Source organism: Macrobrachium rosenbergii, chromosome 4, assembly GCF_040412425.1.
Source record: "Macrobrachium rosenbergii isolate ZJJX-2024 chromosome 4, ASM4041242v1, whole genome shotgun sequence".
Classification (NCBI taxonomy): Eukaryota; Metazoa; Arthropoda; class Malacostraca; order Decapoda; family Palaemonidae; genus Macrobrachium; species Macrobrachium rosenbergii.
In genome coordinates, this window is record NC_089744.1 from 43226268 (window position 1) to 43250107 (window position 23840).

Genomic DNA, 23840 nt, shown 5'->3' on the forward strand with positions numbered 1-23840 from the left:
CCACGCGACAGATAGCTGACTACGTTGGCAATAAAATGCAGAGAGAGGGATGCACAATCGAGCTTTAAATGTCAATGACGAGCTATAAAACAAGAGAGAGAGAGAGAGAGAGAGAGAGAGAGAGAGAGAGAGAGAGAGAGAGAGAGAGTCATATACCGCAAGTAACATGGTTTAATTATTCTTAATACCATAAAGATTTGTAATGCGAGCCAACTGTGTTTAAAACTTATCAAGGCCTAGCAGCACAGATGAAAATCTATAAAACCGTTAAGTTACAAACTTTCAGACTTCTCAAAAACTTAAATACGACAAAAGGGAAGAACGATGTTCCAAACGTCATTTCTTTTAGAAGCAAAGGCCTTAAATCAAATAAATACAATAACCGTTACTTCGGACCTTAGGCTGCCCTGTAACATTACCGATCATCGCGAAGTAAAGGGAAAGGGTGTCTATTCATACAGCAATTTATCCATTTGGATAATATAAGTTCCAGCCGGATTCGTCACTCAAAAAATTAAAATAAAAGACAATATACTACAGGATTTTATTTGTACGAAACACAGTGAGTTACACATGTATTTTTACAATACGGTAGTTATCATAATGGTTTTGAAAACGTAATTATCTGAGTTTGCAACAGAGGCTCCAACACGATTTGGCCCAATCCTGCAATGTCAAAGTCAAGGAAGAAAATTAAGTTGAAAACTTGAAAATACATATTTTCGCGTTTTTCTCTGTATACACAGAAAAAGAAACCATGACACTTATAAATGCTACTAAAGAAGATGCCCTAACACACACAAACATTGGAATGTCAGAAAGAACAAAGTGTTGTATAAATAGACATACAAAAATTCTAGGAGATGACGTCATATATGAACACTGCTTTGATGCACAGTGCACGAAGGAGATTTGAAAAATACCGGAACAGAAATCAGTCAGTCTGAACGGATAACTGAAAGGAAAGGTCTGGGACTAATCTCTTGATATGTCTACTACTAAAGAATCAGTTGGTAAATGGGGAACTGATATAAGGTAACGAAAAAAGAAACAAGACATTATGAAGTAGAATTCAAGCGTGAAGCAGATACTTTTGCACTGTGTGATCACTTGTGATAATCATACATTACAATAGTTAAGTGTTAGCCAGGAAGCGTTAAATGTCAACAAGTCTTGGCATTTAAAATTAATTAATATACTTGAATAGATCATAATTTCGGTGGTTACCTACTGCTTAGGTACTATTTACAATAGACCACCTCTGCAAGGTGGCCCAAGAATAACAACCCCAACCATATTCCATTCATTTATTCTTAGCCCGGAAACTGGATAATGTCTGATAAAGAGTATGATAATGTCTGATAAAGAGAGTATTGCTTCCGATGCAAAATTGACGATCCACCAACAATACTGCAACTGTTGAAGAGAAATGCTAATTTTACCTACAATTTTTCTAAGATTTACTTATACCTTGGAAACATAGACCTATATGAGGGTAGCGAAAAATCATGAAACGTGGCGGGTTTTTAAATCTTTCTGATAGTGTTACTGATGCACATTCTCCTGATACCATTGTAAACCCCATACCACACCACGGCCTTACTTTTTATATATATATATATATATATATATATATATATATATATATATATATATATATATATATATATATATATATATATATATATATATATATATATATATATATATATATATATATATATATATATATGCCAGTGCACTTCTATCTTTCTTCATTGTTATCTTCTCATTCCTTTTCAACATTTTTCACTCATGGGTATTCTTTCCTTTTGAAACCTTGCCTTGCATGTTTATAACCTTTAAGGCCTTGTTCCATACTAACGCTTGTACAAACTGAGTCACCATCATAACAATAAAAACTTCAACGATACTATGCAAAGACTGACTAACCCCAGATACTTGGAAATCCCGAGTCAGTGGTTTTACGTTCTGTCATATAAAAGCAAAACAGCGAATCATCCCAAGTCCGAAAAAGACTAGAAGAATGAAGGAAAATGAGTGCAGCGATTAACAGACGCAGGATACGACGAAGTGCTCGAGAAGGGAAGTGATTCACATGCCAGTGCACTCAATAACGCCTTTCTTTTCTCTGTACTGCAAAACTAATGTTTCTTTCTTGAACGTGACTTGTTCTTTTTTGTATGACCTCTTTCCCATTCTCTTACGAAAACATTCAATTTTTCACTCTTATCTCAATAACGATTTTCTTATTTGTCTGTACAACATCTATATTTTCTCTCTATACAAGACTTACCTTTTCACAAAAAAAAAAAAAAAAACATCTACCCGTATTACCATCTTGTTCTACATTTTTATTCATAGTAAAGGTCAAACTTTAGATCCCAAAAGAACTGTACGTCCACATTATCACGCTCGGTACGCAATCTGCCAATTGCAATGACTGTTCTTCTTTTCCTCTAGTGTGAATATCAGACTACAGCTTCGAGAAATTAGCTGTATTCTTGTGTGTGTGTGTGTGTGTGTGTGTGTGTGTGTGTGAGAGAGAGAGAGAGAGAGAGAGAGAGAGAGAGAGAGAGAGAGAGAGAGAGAGAGAGAGAGAGAGAGAGAGCAAATTTACAGACTTGATGAAACCAAAAACAACCTATAAAGATTTCAGCCTGCCCACTGATAACAAAAATAACTGTACTTGCCTCTCAACAAACGTCACTGTAGCGTTATAATATAACCTACAGCAATTAATACACAAAGAACAGACTATAACCTACAAAAATTAATACACAAAGAACAGAAGTCTAAAACAATCCATAATCAGCATAAATATTTCACCTTCCAGCTGGCAACACTAAAACCTCTTAAAATTTGATATCTTCTCCAATAAATGTAAAAGGTCTTCGTACTGCAGGTCCAACCACATTTTTTCCTGTTCTTAGAATGTGACGTCTTTCAAGACCGGGGCTAGCGCTTCCTTTGGGATTCCGGCATCTTCGCTTTTCCTTCTTTCTAATAGACTCGGACTGGGTACGAGCAGTGTCCAAAGAGTAACTATCAGGATTAACATCCTACTGACTATATGCTTAGGGTACCGGCAGCTTTTACACAGTCCAAGGGTGATCTATTTACGACTAGGCTATGTCAGGCAGTTTTAAATCATCCATAATATTTATATCACATGAACAAACATTCTGAAAGTTGAGTAAACATGTATAACATTAATTATGAAATGTACACAACAAACACAACACAACCAATACACACACACACATATATATTATATATATATATATATATATATATATATATATATATATATATATATATATATATATATAGTGAAAAATAAAGCTGCTCCTCAATGAAAGAGGACGTCCTTCAATACCCCAGTCGGGCCTGATCGAAACTTAAAAGCGCATCGTGAGACGTGTAAAAATTCCAAAACAAAGATGGCCCTGTTTTGACACGTCTTGTCAAATTCGAAAACATGAGCTCAGTATCAATGGCGGTAAACGGCAATTATGTAACATATCAAAAGCTGGGAGGATTAACAGCACGTTACCCGATACTTTAGATTATGCCTGGAAAGCTTCTAGCCTTTAGATAAAATAAAAAAAACACTTTCAATTGCAAATTAAAACAAATTTAGGGCGACGAGCAACCAAAGCATTTTTGTAATTCTTCTTTAGACGTTTCAGTACTGCTCTGGTGCCATTTAAAAAAAATAGCTGGGTATATCATGGATATAACAAATTCGCAAAAAAAATTAATAAATAAAAAAATCGGAAAATTATGAAATTTTCAAGTTCATATAAGAGCAATATGATATGAGAAACATCTTTACATTATGCACAGTGGGAACGAATTGCCATCAAGGTTGAAGGCTGGTTTATTTAATCTCACCAATATGCATTCTTAAGTTCTTGTTCTTTTCGGGACGTGTTCTCTACTTCAAAAACCTCTGTTTAACAGTAACAGTCATGAAACCTGTAATCGCGTAATTAGGCTATACAGGCTATCTGGTGATAAGGGAGCAATCTCTCTTTGCATATAAACCACGACCGGTACCTAATTTTCTCAATTTTAAGGCAAGTGAAGGATTATATATGACACCATGGCAACATTCATTCACTTTCAAGGAAAAAATACATAGGATTATTAGAATAACAAGCGCAAATAGGTTACAAACAATTTACATTTAGATATAAGAATTCTCTCTCTTTCTCTCTCTCTGAGCGGTGATAAAGACAACTAATAACGACATCTTATTCGACTGTCAGAAAACCAGTCTTCAACAGCATTCGACTTATACACGGTTCTTCGGATAGAAATTCATTTCTCGCTATAATGTGGTTCGGATTCCACAATAAGCTGTAGGTCCCGTTGCTAGGTAACCAATTGGTTCTTAGCCACGTAAAATAAGTCTAATCCTTCGGGCCAGCCCTAGGAGAGCTGTTCATCAACTCCGTGGTCTGGTTAAATTAAGGTATACTTAATTTTTCTTCGGATAAACCAAAACTGGTTATTTTTGTAAACTTCTCAAAGTTCTCTAAAGTGCACAAGACTATTAAAACCGCTTATCGTCAATTATCAACTCATGACTTAAACTTGTCTAAAATATTTTAACCTGTACTATAATATACTTAAACCATAAGCATAACAATGAGACACGTAAACCCGTGATCTATTGGACTATATAACCACTCCCAATAAAACAAAGCAATTGAAAAATGTCACTACATCTCATACAAAACGAAGAAAGACGATTATCGGCAGACAGAATGGTGTCAGCCAGTGCCTGCCGACTGTTCATTTGTCGTACTGTACCAAAACCCCAAATCATGTGCTTTAACAAACTATCAACCATCAGGTATTTTCCAAGTGAACACTAATGCCAAATGGCCTACCCTACCCAAGGTAAAAAGTTACTCATCTTAATTATGCATCATTAAAGAAGATTAAAGCATAATACACATCGTTGACCGAATTAACACTATTCCCTTTAAAATAAATAGCCTTCTACACTGAGATACGTTTGGTATCAAATCTGATTATCCGGTAATTGTTTAGATACTGAAAACACGCCAAAAAATATATATACGAACGTAATACCGTACAATGCACAAGCATAATACTGTAAAAGCGTAAATGTAATATGAGAATCTTGGTTAGTCACTGTTTATGAACAAATGCATAACAAACTTACCGAAAACACACGAGAATAACACCTACTTCCAACAAGAAGTTCACCCTGCACAATTTGTTGATTTCTTAATATAGTAATTCTGAATTTTGAATATTACCAGAAACCGCAAGCGTACGTGAGCACACACATACTACACAAATATTTCCCCCTAATAAAGGGCTTTTTTTTTTTAATGGCCATATAAGAATTTTTTTCTTCAAAATATTTCTCTTGAAGCTGATTTAACATTTTTATTTCAATAGTAAGGCTAGTAATTATCAGAAAATACGAAGGTTACGACAACCGCAAGGACAACCAAGTTTTTGTTAAGCTAGAAGGATTCTGAAAGTGTTTCTTCCGGAGAGCAAAATAAAAGTGCTTTATTAGCACGATTTCCTACAAAGATTATTTTACGTGAAAAAAAAAAATATTCTCTGTAAAAAAAATTACCAAAATTTCAGCTTCGGATACCATAAGCATGTAATTATAAATCAATGTTTAAAAAGAACAATTTCAAAACTGGTGCTGAATCTTAAAAAAATGAAACAGGTTTTGATAAAGAGTGCAGGCAATTGGACAAGATTTGAAAACCACATCCGAATTACCAAGAAGAAACTCGATGCAAAAACACGAAGCAGATGTACAGTACAGTGTGCCACTTGAGGGTCTTCTTAAAAATTAAGGTCCCGGAGTGCATGCGAAGGACAACGAACCTGCCCCTGATAACATCACACGAAGATATATAGCTGGCGATATCATATCCCCTACAGGCTTTCACATCTACATGTTCAGAATACACAGGCTAAGTGTGACATGGTACTAATACACTGACCTAAATTAATTCAGGACACGACAAGAACTAACAGGATCCAGGACACGTATATCACTATACACACAGGGCAAAAAACAACTGGGGATTAAGACAGTATATGTAACGGTGCATATAAAAACACGATTAACCAGACAGAGATACACAAAACTGTCATACCATGCCAGTTCCAGTCAAAAATAATACCTGACACACGATACCATCGGCTAATCTAGTTCAAAAGCACCAGGTTAGTGGGTCCTCAGTGCACCATACTGAGATTTCTAAACAGACGTAGGATATGAACACAATCGGCCACTCAGTTCCCCCAGGGACTCCCTGAGGACGAGGACGAAAGATCAGAAGAGTCATGCACTTATTCCAATCACGCCCAATGTGCCTTGTTTACAACGGAGAATTTCCTATTATCTGGCGAATGAATTCACAGTCACGACCAGACGCGGTAGTCATTGAGGATAAACACCTCTTAGCATCTTCTGCTACGAAAATATCCTTCTCCTGTGCTATCTTTTCTATACAGCATTCTTCAATGGACACTTATTTATGGAGTGATTATACACGACTCAGAATATAATTGTAAGCGTGCATAAACAGTTCATGGCAATTCCTTAAAATGAGCCTTTTAAGACAAAACTTTTTCAAATATACAAGAAAAATGATCAATTAACCTTTTATTTTTTTTTATTACTTTCCGTCCGTATTCATTCAAGCTTTGCTACCAATCAAGGTCTCCCCTCACATATCAACATGATGAACAAAATTTTAACGAAACGAAAACAAAACGCACACACTCAAGTTTGCTTCGTTGCTTAACTGCGTTGTTCTCTTAAGAAAGAATTATCACCCTACTGACTCTTTGGCCTATTTCTATATGCAAAAATATGTCAATAGGACATGGTTCAATTATTGGACATTCTCCCCCTTTTCCTTCATTCCAGGACTTGATAAGTACGATATATCGGATTTCAAATCCTGTCAGTATCTGCATAATGCGAGCAGTTAACACCACCCTTATAAAAGCGCAACTCTAATTTTTGTAATATATCAAGACCCACAATCAGACTCCTCTCCCTAACAACTAACTAGGTCCAGTCACGTAATAAACGATGCTGTTGCAACTCGCCAGCTGCAAATCCAGTTTACTGCAGCATCAGACCAGGGTCAATTCCACCAGTTTTAACTAGATACAGAAGCCCTGAACACTATATCCCTCCCACCCTTCTATTCTTTTCTTCTTCCCGTTCCACCACCTACAACGACGACGATGAGATTATAACATATATACAGTAAAACAGATCATATAATCGAACATTCAACAAGGAGCAAGTAAGGTCGACAGACAGCTCTTCTTAAAAGGTAGAAGATTACAGGAAGCAGGAAAAGAATCCCAAAGAAGATAAAAAAAAGTCACACACTTTTCCTTAATTTACTCATCTTGACGCCACCGTAAAACTTCTACGCCCTATAAATTTTGTGCTATAACTGAAAATACAGAATTAAACAAGTATTAATAATATTGAGGGTAATTGGTAATGATGCAGCATTTATGTAATTATCAAGAGTTACCAGCTTCATACGGATGGCTGATCGGCGTTGAGCTTACGGTTAACATAAAGAGAGGCCTCAGAATAAAGAATTCAAGATAGCTATGTCAAACTGAAGGATGTCCTGAACCGAATCAAATATATAATAGTGACATTCTTAACATCAAAATATACTGATTTTTGGCTACGATTCGGCAAAGGCAATGAGCATTTTAGCACCGCTTACCCCTGCACAGGAATATTACAAATCCAAAACAGGATATTTGAAAGCGCGCAGGTGTATACAAGATGATGCATAGCAACAAACACTGCAGGGACGCACTCCATAACAAAACATAAGCACGGGTTTTATAATCGTTAAGTACACTTGCGAGTCAATTCTTGATAACACTCACAAAATCAGTAAGAGTCAAAGGTTATGTAAAATCCAATCTGCTGAACAGCCTTTTTTAAAATTCACGTAGGGATAACAGCTGTAATTACAGCACTGAATTTAAGATAAGCCCTTACACAAAACAAGGCCTCTCCTCTGAGAGGATGGAACGACTTCTACCATGATAATTCTCTCTCTCTCTCTCTCTCTCTCTCTCTCTCTCTATATATATATATATATATATATATATATATATATGTTAGATCTCAGAGGGAGTGGATGTAGATTACATAAAGATCTGAAGCAAAATGGATAAAATAATGAAATCCACTGGCTTCGTAAACTTAAGTATTAAACTAGCCTACGTACCATAAACAGTAGTTAATTGACTGTGGTGTGCCGTAGCTAGGGTCGAGATGAGCACGGGACTTGCAGATTTGCATCCACAAGATCCAAGGTTCGATCCCAGCATGCCCCACCAGAAGTTGGAAGTGTGACTGAATATCACCACCACTTGGGAGTTAAAGAACACACATGGACTATCAATTTCGCACCAAAAGACCTGCCAAGGAACTGGGGGCTAACAACCTCTAGCGCTACCACATCTAAGGGGAAAATGTGTGGTGTAAAAATATATTCACTCACACACACACACACACACACACCAAGAGCATACGTGAATAAGTCTACGAGTACTGTTTATACGTGCGATAACCGACCCCAAGTCAGGTGACTGCATTATTTAGTCTAATCAAAAGTTAAAAGTTCGAATATACTTTTTCCTCGATACCCTTCGGGAGCTCCAACTCTTATAATCAGTACTGATAAAATATCAAGCTACCAGTTATTGTTACTTACTTACGAAACAGATTAAAAACTACTACAGCATAAAGAATACAGACAACAATGCTCATCAACAAATAGAGAGCACACTTCAGTATCTCGCTCAAGTGTTAAGTGTATGTAATTTCTCAATAATGCAATGCTGTTTCAATTCGGTAATTGAGTAATGCCGAATAACAATACCCCAAAGAGCAATGATGACCATAAGAAGTCTGTGTGAAATATTCAAACACGCCGGATAATATATAAAATTTTTTTCCTTATAAATCTCATACCGGTAACACTTACTATTAATGATTTGTCAGCATCATCTCTTGGGTACAGTCAAATGCCAATCAACTAACTCCCGTCTCTCTATCACGTACTAATCACTTTTCTTATACTTATTCATCTGATATGAACTTTATTGAAAAAAAGCCTATGTCGTTAACTAAACACTTACAAACTTCAGAAAAAAATCTGACCATGCAATTAAGACAAAATAACACAAAATTCTGCCCGGCTAGCACCTTAGAAGACTATTCACTGAATACATTAAACTACCTTCAAAATAATAAAAAAAAACTTTGAAGTTCTTCACAAAAATAAAGGTCCCACTAAACCATGCGGGCATCTGGGGGCTTTAATCAAACAACTATTGTCAAAGCAAACAACTTACAGCATTCCACAGAACTGGAAAAAGCATCAAGATACTGCATAAGAAAAATGAATAACCCTCTCAAAGCATGACACCACACAGACTACTTTACTACATCAATTAAAACTGAAATAGCAACAATTCGTAACAAAGATTTTAGGTGCAAATACAGTAACTTATGTACATAACAGACATGAAATGCGGAAAAGTGTGGAACTTTACAATTCCAGAAATGAGGTTGTCATTCGACTATTATTCAATATAATTCAGGAAATAAAGATGTCATTCAAACTATTATTTAAATAAATGCAACTTACTGTGCTTATTAAAAGTCAACTGTGGTTATGACAGGCACTTGTCAAAACGACGCAAACAAAAACCAGAAACGAAACGTCAGTTTTTAAAACTGCAGTGCCAGAGTAGGCCTAATTACAATCTTCAATGATTAAATATAATACTGAACAATATTAATACGAGGCCACTACAGGACAGGCGTCTATAGAAACCCTTCTGGCACGGAAGAAACAATCGCATGGACCAGATATTCGGCAACCTCCTTAACAAACAAACCACAAGGTGGTCATTCTTTGCAACCTGTACCTCCATAACTAAAAATGCCACAACTGATCTTTAAAAAAGGTGCCACTTTCGGCTTCATAAATCTATAAAACCAATCCCGTTCAAGGCCGGACCTTTGCCCTTCACATCGTTCAAACATGTTTGCTACATGGGCTGAAAGAGAGGAATGAAAAGAGAAATATAGGTCAAGTTACAGTAGTAGCTACTGACTGACAGGTGGGTGGGTGGGGTTAGTCAACGTAATAAATGACACATACAGTTTTGATTTCTTATATTCCAAATATATGTCAACAAATCTCAATCATTGTTACCTTAATCATTGTAGTCTATCATAGGTTGGAAACCACAATGAAATATGTTCAACAGTTTCTTTGTATCTTGAGGATGTATACAGTAATTACTTTCATTATTAAGATAAACGAGGAAGACACGTCTTCTTATCTAGCACCACCCAAGCAAAACACCTGTAGCGTTGTCCACTCAGGTAAACATCACACCACTAAAGCTTACAAACACCGAACCAAGCAATATATAAATATCGCATCTCAAAGCAGCCAAACAATTCAAGACGAAAGTGCTTTAATTGAATGACAGCTCGTCCTCTATTGATTACAATTTCACAGACCTACAATAAACTGACTTTCGTTCAAATAACTAAAGGTCGAGGAAACAGTTACCTACCATATAGCTTTACTTCTTTTGGTGTAATCAGAATCAACTGCACCTAAAATCTCGTTATCTAAACAGAAAACTATCACAATCAGAACAATGGTCATGTATGATAAAACCAAAATGGTATTCTATCTTGACCACTCATGGCACCCTACTTACAGAGTGCTTTAGCTTTATCCGACTACAGCAAATAATTACACAAGAATACAGTTTCAAGTAGTACACTTAACTGTGGGCTACGAACAAGTGCCAAAATTGTTTACTCAGTTATGTAACAAAAAGAGAATCAGCTCAGTGGGTTGGTTAAAAAAAAAAAAACTATAACAGAAATCTGAAAAAAGGATGAAGATGGCTAAACCCTATTAAATGGATAAAAATGAATCATGGGTCCATTACCATACGATCAGATGTTGCACCATATCAACTAAAGCACAAGACAAAGCAGTTTCCTCTACGTAGTTGTGCTTGAGAAACATCTAACAGGGTCACTTGATTCTATTCGCTTTTCAAGAACATAGTCACCCTTTTTCAGTGTTCATATGTAAGGCACCTGTTATGGCATAAGCAGTATATACTGCATATAGTCTGGCGGAAAAACAATGCAATAACGAATTAAATAAAAAAAAAATAAACACGTAGACTGCTGCAAAATATGATTTAAGTTATGCCAAAAATCACATAACATCAGAAGCTGGCACATTTGGTGAATATGATAACGATAAACTGTTAACTCACGATATCTGCTAATAACCACACAAGAATTTAGTGAGATCTACTGTTATGAATTGTGTCGAAATAAGAGATTGTTGGGGATTAACTGGGTGCACTTCGAAATTGGGTACACTTCGAAGCAATGGACAATCGAAAGCTGGACAGATTAAGGATAATATAAAGTACAGCTTCACGTATAAGCATTAAAATACACATGTATCCAGATGCCTTTTACCTTATTCAAATTAAGTAACCTCTGCAGTATCATGTTTCTGAGAGAAAGACTGACTACCTGATGATTTGGTGGGTACTAACTTGTAGAAGTCCTCCCCTGTGAGGACTTTGATACTATTAATTGCAATTGCTCAAAGCAATAATTCTGGATCTGACTTTGGGATTGAATACATTACAATATTTGAAGTAAGTTATGCCATGTAAAGTGTACTAGGTTTGCTGAAATAACCAGTGGCACAACACTTTGGCTCATCCACTAGGATATCCAGGAACTCAACTTGTGCCTGAACATATGCACGTGGTCATATATGATGGCCAAAATAATATGAAGCATAAACAGGCTAACATAGGTTAGACGATGTACGAGCGGTCTAAGCTGGGTTAGGGTATAAAGTAGGCTAAGGCACTGAGAATCCGACACCAATTTTATGACTGATGGAGCTGAAGGGCAAATTTACTAAGATTCTATAGGTTCAGATATTTTGTTGTTCTTTAAGAATGCCGCATAGTATAAAATGATCAATTTTTTCAAAATCCTTGGCAAAACCAACATAATAGTACCAATTTCACTGCTCAATTCCAGGATTCTGATAACAGACTGTTCGGTTCATTTCCTGCGATGAGGGTGATGGGGGAGGGGGGTTAGACAGGTCAGGGCGCAGCACCCTGGGATAGGATAGGTTAGGCTACGATACATCCCTGTTGAATTATGGTACATCTTTGATCTGCTTTTAAGCAGGCATCAACACATGGATGAAAATACGCACAACTCTTCTGCACTTTTACCAAGAAAATTTATTACAGATACTGTATATTGTTTATGATAATGTTCTTGAAAGACTGCTCTAATATCAGGCGGTGGTAGAGCTTAGGCGTATTTGGGATTAACTTGTTGGTATGAAGTGATAGAAAAGAGCATATACTTTTATCTGCTCTTTTTAATATGGAGTACAGCTGTTTCTAAGATTTCGGACAACCATTCTGTTCATTCAATCAACACGATTAAATGATGTTTGAATAATCTACAGAGAATCTAGCTTCTTTTGCAGTTTCCGCCTAGTGGCTCTCAGTGAAAATAAGAACATAAAATTTTTTTTTTCACACAACTCTCACAGAATAGGGACTGAGTTATCCTTCCCTTGTCTGAGAGTAAGCCTCCGATGTTTGCAAATAGATGTGAATGAGGACTTAACCCATCCCTGGTTGCTGGAATCCTAAATAAGATGCCTTATAGCATTGCCATGAGGTCATGAATGTGTGCACTGTTTGTAGGGGAGATAGTAGAGAAGGGTGATAAGAGAGAGAGGATAGCAGTGGGATGGGGAGGCAAGGGGAGATGTGTGGTGGGATGCAGAGGAGATGGGGAAGAGGATGAGAAACAGTAACTGCAATTATTGACAACAATGATGCCGGACTTGACTTCTAGACAGAATACAAGATGCCAGATCTACTTACAATTATGCCTGTAATAAGGCTGCATAAGTGACCGGAAGCATTCATCTTGGCTTATCCAGAACAAGAGAGTGGGGGTTAGACACTTTAACGGGGCCATTATCAAGACACTACTAAACAGACACCCTAATACTTTTCAGTAGAACTGACCAATTTGAAATGAAAGGAGGACAAAAGCAGGGGAATGCTGTTCTATTGATTAACATTTATAGTGTTATTACCATGTTAAGCGAGATATGAAATTACAGTATCATCACCATACAAAGTAAATAGCTTCTGTGAAATTCTGCAAAATGCCTTTCCTGTAATTTCACTTTCAAAATATTCACTCAACTACTGCTTTGTCTCATAATTCTCATCCTACCATATTTGGGTAGCCCAACTCATCTACTGCCCCACAGAACCAAGCAAAAATTTTCCTCCTCAGGATGATGTGAATAACATGCCAATGCCATATTCCTCTCCCATTCATTATCATCTTATCTATATAGGTTATGCAATTTCTGTAATTCACTTAAGTTATTATTTTCTGTCCTGCTATCTGACTTAGTCTTCTTAAAGCTTCACTCTCAAATTGACAAAATCTTTTGGATATACTGTTGCCTTACATGCCTTACAGTCTTATAATTGGGCTAATGTTAGTTTATCAATAAAGATCATAGTAGCCAATGTATAACCTTATTTTTCGTGCAATTTCAGCCTATCTGATTCCCAAACATTATTCAACCTGCCCTGTGTTTGATTTGCGTTTTTACAGGACAAAATTAATTACTGACACAGGCAATCAATTCTGTTACTGTATTATAAGTAATTTTTAAGACTGGGAACACAAAATACGATAATAATGAATGCTATACCTAAATGATGTGCCAGCCTACAAGCATAGGCCTACGTGTGCTACGGGACTGACATTTGTTTGCCAGTAATCAAATTATGGGTTTTACATGTTAGAAAATGTTATGAGCACTATATAAAGATTGTTGCAACATGGTTTTGGATTACTCTTGTACTGGATGACTAATAGTAAAATCATTAAAAGGCGTTATGATTAATCAAGCTATCATTACTATATGTCCAAATTATTTACCAGATTGGCTATACATAGCCTAATGGGGGAACCAAAAGTAGCAAATAATAGTTAAGCTACAGATGGTCTCAAACTGTGTCATGATGGAATGCACACACTGATTTAAAGCATTCAAACATACAGCCCCAGACTGTACAATAAATTCCCACTTGATATGATGATGACCGAGGACATTTTGTCCTTCAACAAGAAACTGAATACTTTTCTTTTATATTCTGAGTGTTACCTTAGGAATGAATTTGACAATTAACAGGAAGCATGCCATAAAGATTCTTCAAATATTTTTGTATATGTATGTGGAAGGAAAAATCAATATAAGGGTCCTAGAGGGTACCTTTGGCAGAGAAGCCTATATAGTAACATCAAGGGTACTAATAAACAAATTTTTATGACAAGATATATAAAAAATACAGCTCTTTTAAAACTAGGCTAATTACTGCAGTAGGTTAACTAAGATGCCTATTACAATACTGACTGGGAAGTTTCCCTAACATTCCCTAATTACACAGAATTACTGTTTTGTCTCTACAAAGTACTTCAAAAAACCATGGGATGTAGCCTAATTGTCTATGTTTACAATAAACATATCACATCACTGTAAGCTAAAACAAAAATTGGTTAACTACTTAAATATGAACAGAGATGGTTCAATATAGCATGAAAGACATGGTTTACTTTTGGTCTACAAGTGTTTCAATCTACGAAGACCCCTACTTGTCCTAAATGTTTCAATTCCAAGTTGTTATGAGAATTGCACAATGAAATGCCCAACCTATGCACTGCTCTGCATCCTGTCATGAAACTTAACTGATCTGACCTGTTCAACCATGGCTTCTGAGAGCAATACAGATTTAGCATAGGTTTATGCATTACCCAATAGGCTACTCAAAAGTTTTGGGTAAACTTCTACTGCGCATGCAACAATGGTGGAGATAATCTAAATGCGAATATGTATGAAATAAACAGATTTAGTTATGGGACCCCAGTAAGCAAATTTTGCATAAAAACTTTTCCTATCTCAACAATGGTTAACAGATTACCAAAACACTATGTCCAGTTCTAGTACTGTACCAACACAACACAATGGGGACATGTGCCCTGTATGAGCTCAAATGACATTCCCAATACCAAATTAAGATTCTGAACTCAATAATACCTTGCTAGGCTAGCAATGTAAATTACCCTTTTAAAAGGGATAAAAATAAAGTCAACTTTGTATAACACAAAATACATATACAGACTGGTGACACGGGCAAATTATCGTTGACGATCATAAGGCTACGCAATTAGTCAGGTCGAACCTTGGCCTAACCAAAGAGGCTTTAACAACGAATACCGTCGTTTGGCTAAGCTGGCAGCACCAAATTCATTGCTAATCCCAGAGACTGTTATCGGAAACATTCAACCTTTAATCATATTGTCGAAAACTTGCTTGTCCCAATTAGGCTATGCTGATCAGGCCTTCGTGCGTGTACAAGCAAAACTGACTAATGACACTGGCAATGGCTAATCAAAAGACTTCTTACGGTAAATGTTTATGTTGAGAAATAAGGAATGAACACTATGAAAGTTTACGTGGAAACTACACTAAGGTGTAAATAATAATGGGGTAGGCGTTTTTAAAATACCGCCAAGGTCACTCGCCACTTTTAATCACTGAGTATTCCAACAATATTTCCGGAGACTAGGTACTGGAGCTCTTAACAACATGAGCCAATGGGGTTTCTTTCACTGAATTTACAAACGACAAAAGCTCAAATAATTTCCTGAAAACATCCTAGGAACAGTTACGGTGGCCTTCGTTATTTATCAACAACTGATACTGGTCTCATCATGGCGTCACGACCAATGAAACCAAATATCTACTGCAATAATTTTACTCCAAAATAAATTGTTCACAGTCTTTCACATAGACCTATAAAACTCTGCTCCTGTCAGTACAAGTACACAAGCAATCTTCTGTAACATGAGAGAAGCTGGATATATAGGTAACTTTTCACCCGTAAGCTGCGTTAACTGACCTGTCGAAATCAGCTGAGACGACAAACCACATCAATGTTATCTTTCTCTTTGTGGGGTTCTTGAAACTCAGTAAGTGAACGTTCTCTATGAAAGATATCTGTAGATATTCCTCTAGAGATGAGACTCAGTCCATTTTCTCCTCTTGGATAACCGTGGATATCCGACAAAACAAGACCTACTACAGAGTCTGAAGCAACACCACCTTCACCTTCCACTGTCAAAAGGCCACTACCGTAATGGCGGGTAAAGCCACGGACTTTGTCGAGCCAAGTCAGCCAACGTTGCTGACGGTGTTCGGCGCTTTTGGCTAGAAGTTTAGCTATAAAATATTCTTCCTTCTTCTGTGTAAGTGTGCTTACTTTACTATTTCACGTTTCCCTTTACCTCCCACCTAAAACGTCTGCGAGACGAAAGAGCTTTTTTTATAACAAAGAGAAACGATCCATGGAAAACTTGAGAATACGTGAACGTATATTTTTTCATCTCAAAGACTCAAACTTTGCTTATGCTGATTTCCAGAATTTTACAAATAAAAAAGTAAGATCCCGTTAAACTGCTATTTTTAAACTTCAATTAAAGATGTATATCTTATAGTTAGTAACAACTGAACTATAATATCTATCATGAGTCTATCTTGCTTTTGGCTAGATCCAAGTTATAGCTACTTTGTCGTTATAAATTTATTGGGAAACGTTCCAGATTTTGAAACTGCCACATTATTACAAAGGTAATGCGACGCAATATTATACACAAAATGCCCTTAAAATTTACATGAAAATATCTGCAGTGTTACACATCGTGTATTCAGACAATATTCGAAAGTTTGGTAATATCTTTCAGTTATTTAAACCCATCCACCTTCAACACCAGTAACAAAAGAGTAAAAATATAAATTGTGGTACTGTATATGATTCACCATATGTGTATGTCCACCAACTACCAAGGACAAATGGACGAGAAAGTTCAATGTGTGACAGAATCTAGGACATTAACACCTGTGTTCTTCGCGAATACTAACAGGCCCTCACTCACCCAAAAAACACGATTTTCTGTCTCGCTGTAGAGGAGACACGGACAGCTTAGCTGCCCAGACCCAGCTCGGTCGCGACTAGAAAAACAAAAATAGTGAAAGCAGACGACTGGTGTCTGGTGTAAATGAGATAATGGTCCTCGAGGATAACGAAGGATGGATTTAATTTCTGCATACTGTGTAATCACAAAATTAGCTTTAATGCAAATATACTGTAGATATGTCGAAGAGGTAGGCAATGTTGACTGGTTAAATCTATAAAGTCCAAATATTTTGGTAATATTCTATATTTAATGTATCAGCAAGACAAACAGAACAAATAATTTTAATCCAAGTGAAGGTGTAAACTTTTTTCAAGATTTTATGTTGAAATGTTGAGCCAAAAATCCAACCTATGGCCGGGCATTATGAAATAAATATTTAAGGAAAAAAAAAAGGAAAAAAACTCGCCAGTAATAAAATAAAGAGTATCCAGGAATAAGAAAAAAGATAAGTAGAATAAGCGAAGATAGAGAGAAGCTATATAAACTTGACTGAGCGACAAATAAACGTTACCCTCGCAGGAAAATAACTATTTGCAAGTAGTTTAATAGGAAAAAAGGAAAAAATGGGAAATAAATAAGTGAATTTATTCAGTAATGAAATGAAAAAAAATGTTAAATCTGAACGTAGTAAGAATGACATAGATATATTTCGCCCAGCACTCAACAAAAAACTATGTTATAAAGTATTAAAATTTGAGGAAGCCCATAAAAGTTAAACGAACATTATTAAAAATAATAAATTATGTTGTGATGTCAACCTAATAATCATGAGCCCAGAGCAACATTACTGCACACAGCAAATGGCATGCGAAAGACTAACTTTCAAGATTGAGGGGGTAAATAACCTCTAGGATCGCGTCGGCAAAGATCTTCACTTTTCATTTATGTTGAAATTTATTTGAACGGTGCATCAACAGCTTGTTGAAGACCGTTAAAGGGTCATTATCATACCGGAGAATCTGTCAGATTTCAGAAAAATTACTCTGTCAAAAAAGTATTGTGTTTTTGTGAGAAAGACTTCCAGAAATGTAGAAAATGATATCCGCAATATCACTAGACCTTAGCGCAGCAGTTGATTGGCCTAATAATAAAAGATTTACAAAGGTCAGGTCACAGGCGTTAATGCGTTGGGATGGTTTAAGAACCACCTAATTAGTAACAATGTTAAAAGTACAAACAGAAAATTGTAAATTTACACCAAACTCTCCATCAAGATGACTATCCTTCAGTGTCAAATGCACTTTCGCAAAAAAATGGGCACCCTGTCTCTTTCTGGCGTTTACAGGAAGGGTGTGAGCAACCAAGGGGCTATATTCCAGCCACTATGCGGATGCCCATGGCCGGACACCAACATTGGAATAATTATTAAAGGCACAGAGATCGTGCATAGAGAGGCCCGGTTCCACAGATTGCAAATAGCAGAGGTCGTAAGTATAAATAACAACGGCCTGCGTTAGGCATACAAAGCAACGTGGACGTCTTACTCCCTTCTTCTGGGAAACCACAAGACACCTATGAGAATGCAAAGGGAGAAACGCGCGACTGAATACTCCACAACACAGTAGAAAATGCCAAAACGGAACAGATCAAAATTACGCCCTCTGCTGCTCGCCTGGCATAGGATGTCCTACAGAGACCAGTAATGTCCTTGCTGCAGCATAAACAACGAACAAGAGGATGAGACCCGCTGACCAACAGAAATACAGCACCCAGTGACGTCATATTTTACATTTAAGGATTAGCTTAAAAGTTCGCATGCTGTAATAAAATATGTTTATGCCAGTTTGTAATCCAGTCCTGAAGACGCCGCCGAGAGGTGGAGAAACGGTGCGTCAACTTTAAAGAGTTAATAGAAGGAAACATGAATATAACTTTTCCTTATTCCAGAGAAGCTTGCCTGACGAGAAAAAGAAGTACAGACTGATTCAATGTCTAGATAAATAGACAGTCTCTGCAAATAAAGCCATTAACTTCAATAGGAATACATATATACACACACACACACACACACACACACATATATATATATATATATATATATATATATATATATATATATATATATATATATATATATATATATATATATATACACACACCAGGTAAAAATGTAATTTCACATCTTATGTTTTCCTGTCTGCCTAAAAATGCTGTCATAAATAATGCACTCCTCAGAACATATATATATATATATATATATATATATATATATATATATATATATATATATATATATAAAATAACGAAAAATTAAAAACGAACACAAACATAAAAATATTAAAATAAGGTGAACTGTAAACAAACTACCACTCACAAAGTAAAATATTTAACGACCCAATTGTGTACCTACTATGAAATTATACGATAGCTAGTTGAATACCAGACGAGTTGTTGTTCAATTCCGGTTTCATCTTTTTAATAACCAGCGACTCTGAAATCAAAAGGTCCAGTCTATTTGAACAAAAAGACAGTACCCGAAAATCCAGGCCAGTTAAAGGATGGTCCTGTGCTAAACTGTGTTCCCTAATGGCAGAAAAGGGTGGTTTGGAAAGAGGAAACCTATAGCTCTAATAGAAAGACCTCTGTGTTCCAAAATTCTGTCTGAGCCAGCGGGAACTGGATCCCACGTACCGCAGACCACACTGCCAACAAGTAAACGACACAGGAATTAAGGTCCACAGGGAGAGTAGGCTTCTCCCTCAAACGTGATCGTACAGTAAAAGGATTACTGAAAACAAAGCGGAAACTAATTTGAGGGAAACAATGCTTAAGTATTTCTTGTAACTTTTTTCGGACCATATAGCTACTATGACCAAGGTAAGGCAGTTTAATGTACTTAACATCTTTACTAGCAGTACTGTACAACGGTCTGGGACAAAACTTTTCATTTAAAATTTTTTTTCAGAACTTTGTAAAATATAAAATTGGGATATGAGTTTTCATAAAATAATTCAGGAGGAAGACCATATCTTGATAAAAAAAAATAAAATCACAACAAACACTGTAGGCTCTATTTATCAAAGTGCGTATTGAATTCATCTTATACAACTTTGGTGAAAAACTGAGGTAATTCAATCCCAAGCCAGTGAACGTATTTTTCCTATAAACAAGAGGTCTCAAATTTGCCACTATTTCTGTATACCTGCACATCTAAAAATGACAACTTATTGTCCTGTTCTGTCTCACAAGTAAAAGAAATGTTAGGGTGACGAGAATTAAAATATCCAAAAAACAAGTCAACATGTGATAATTCCTTAAACACAAGGAAAGAATCATCTACTTACCTACGATAATACAAGGGTTTGAAAGCACTAGGGCATTCAGACATCCAAATCCTTTCACAGTAACCCATGAAACAATCTGCATATATAGGTCCAAGGGAATTTCCCATAGCTACTCTATCTATTTGATTATATAATTTACCATCAAAAGTAAAAATGCCATCAGCAGTTGCTAAATGTAGTAGTTTTTGCAAGTCTATTTTATTAAGTCCAAACACTGATAAGTGGTTTTCACATATATTATTAAGAATAATGTCGGTTGTTTCTTTTAGTGAGATATTGGTGAGAAGAGAGGTTACATCGAAACTAGCCATTACAACATCTTGGTTAAAATTAAAAGAGCATAATTCTTTAATAAATTTGGAAGAATCTGAGAAGTTAAATTCACTTAAAGTTAGAGGGTTTAAAACTGGAACTAAAAACTTAGACAGGTTATAACTAAAAGTGCCAATTGAGGAAATAATAGGTCTTAAAGGGTTTCCTAGTTTATGTACCTTAGGCAGACCGTACAAATAACCAGGCTTAGACCCTGAAGCAAATAAAGAACTATATGTAACTTCCCCAATCTTATCTCTCAGACCTCTTAGCAACCTATTTAGCTTGTCTTCTAATTTCAAAATGTGACTCGCAATATCTACATCTAAAATCCTAAATTTTGTGTTGTCGGAGGGTATTTCATTAATTTTATTATCTAAATAATCGGACCTATTCATTAATACAACACCCCTACCTTTATCTGGCTTGGTAATAACTTATACTATTATCGTTCTTAAGGTTGCGTAAAATATTGATCCTATCTTTATTTAACCGATTATCACCTTCCTTTTTTCGATTAAAATTTTTGAAAGTATCGTTTGCAATTACGGAAATTTTGCTAAAAAGTGAAGTAAAGGTTTCACTGCCATAAATGTCACAGCCTCTCAAAGTTGAACATAGTTTTTCAAAACTTAAAAAATACTTAAAGAAATTGAATTTCATGAGGATCAAAGCAAAATCAAGACCAAGAGAAAGAACTTCCTTTTCATCTGTTGTTAAATTTCTGTCAGAAAAATTAAAAGTAACTTTACTACCATCTATTTTCTTATTAACGTCAACACCGAGGTTTCTTAACATTCTACTGTGTAAGCCTAACATCAGCCAATCTTTTCTTAACGTTGGAATCTAAAATAGTTGAAAAACACTTAAAATCCAAAAAAGAAAGGTTGCTCTTTAAATCCCTATCTAGTAAAGACAAATCTGTTAAAACTGCCTCTTTCTTTCGTTATTGTGCTCTAACCTCAAAGTCTAATAGTTTAAACTGCCATGAGAGATAAGTTTTCGTGTTGTGGAAACCCCTGGAATAAACCTTAAATTTAATGAAATTGGGAATAACACGGTATATAATCCTTCCTTGCAAGTATTCAGAAATCGTATGTCCTCCTCAATCTTCTTGGATATATAATCTTAGCAATATTATTCATCATTAAGCTAAGATTTCCAAGCAGCCGCCCAATTACCAAGACTATTTTGAGACGTTATGGCAGCTCGACGCTACAGCTGTTTAGACGGAATGAGAAGGTTCGTTATAGATCCAAGAAGATTGAGGAGGACATCCGATTTCTGAATACTTGCAAGGAAGGATTATATACAGTGTTATTCCCAATTTCATTAAATTTAAGGTTTATTCCAGGGATTTCCACAACACGAAAACTTATCTCTCACGGCAGTTTAAACTATTAGACTTTGAGGTTAGAGCACAAAAACGAAAGAAAGAGGTAGTTTTAACAGATTTGTCTTTACTAGACAGTGATTTAAAGAACAACCTTTCTTTTTTGATTTTAAGTGTTTGTCATCTGTTTTAGATTCCAACGTTAAGAAAAGATTGGCTGATGTTAGGCTTACACACAGTAGAAAGTTAAGAAATCTCGGTGTTGACGTTAATAAGAAAATAGATAGTAGTAAAGTTACTTTTAATTTTTCTGACAGAAATTTAACAACAGATGAAAAGGAAGTTCTTTCTCTTGGTCTTGATTTTGCTTTGATCCTCATGAAATTCAATTTCTTTAAGTATTTTTTAAGTTTTGAAAAACTATGTTCAACTTTGAGAGGCTGTGACATTTATGGCAGTGAAACCTTTACTTCACTTTTTAGCAAAATTTCCGTAATTGCAAACGATACTTTCAAAAATTTTAATAGAAAAAAGGAGGGTGATAATCGGTTAAATAAAGATAGGATCAATATTTTACGCAACCTTAAGAACGATAATAGTATAAGTTATTACCAAGCCAGATAAAGGTAGGGGTGTTGTATTAATGAATAGGTCCGATTATTTAGATAATAAAATTAATGAAATACCCTCCGACAACACAAAATTTAGGATTTTAGATGTAGATATTGCGAGTCACATTTTGAAATTAGAAGACAAGCTAAATAGGTTGCTAAGAGGTCTGAGAGATAAGATTGGGGAAGTTACATATAGTTCTTTATTTGCTTCAGGGTCTAAGCCTGGTTACTTGTACGGTCTGCCTAAGGTACATAAATTAGGAAACCCTTTAAGACCCACAGTATTATTTCCTCAATTGGTACTTTTACTTATAACCTGTCTAAGTTTTTAGCTCCAGTTTTAAACCCTCTAACTTTAAGTGAATTTAACACCTCAAATTCTTCCAAATTTGTTAAAGAATTATGCTCTTTTAATTTTAACCAAGATGTTGTAATGGCTAGTTTCGATGTAACCTCTCTTCTCACCAATATCTCACTAAAAGAAACAACCGACATTATTCTTAATAATATATGTGAAAACCACTTATCAACGTTTGGACTTAATAAAATAGACTTGCAAAAACTACTACATTTAGCAACTGCTGATGGCATTTTTACTTTTGATGGTAAATTATATAATCAAATAGATGGAGTAGCTATGGGAAATTCCCTTGGACATATATATGCGGATTGCTTCATGGGTTATTGTGAAAGGATTTGGATGTCTGAATGCCCTAGTGCTTTCAAACCCTTATATTATCGTAGGTATGTAGATGATACTTTCCTTGTGTTTAAGGAATTATCACATGTTGACTTGTTTTTTGGATATTTTAATTCTCGTCACCCTAACATTTCTTTTACTTGTGAGACAGAACAGGATAATAAATTGTCATTTTTGGATGCACAGGTATACAGAAATAGTGGCAAATTTGAGACCTCTTGTTTATAGGAAAAGTACGTTCACTGGCTTGGGATTGAATTACCTCAGTTTTTCACCAAAGTTGTAAAGATGAATTCAATACGCACTTTGATAAATAGAGCCTACAATGTTTGTTGTGATTTTAATATTTTTTCATCAAGAT

The 23840-nt window shown here is 35.7% G+C and overlaps 1 protein-coding gene across 6 annotated transcripts in view; it reads right to left on the reverse strand.

Moving 5' to 3' along the window:
- LOC136833549 (uncharacterized) overlaps positions 1-23840 on the reverse strand; it is a 144826-nt gene that overhangs the window by 117546 nt on the left and 3440 nt on the right. For 2 of the 6 annotated variants that reach the window (XM_067095782.1, XM_067095771.1), the window contains exon 1: positions 16162-16437. The exons of 1 other annotated variant lie outside the window; for it this stretch is intronic. The gene's annotated coding sequence lies outside the window, so the exon portion shown is untranslated. Of the gene's footprint in view, positions 1-16161; positions 16438-23840 lie in introns of those variants that run through there. 3 more of the 6 variants (XM_067095774.1, XM_067095776.1, XM_067095783.1) reach the window with 2 other exon arrangements.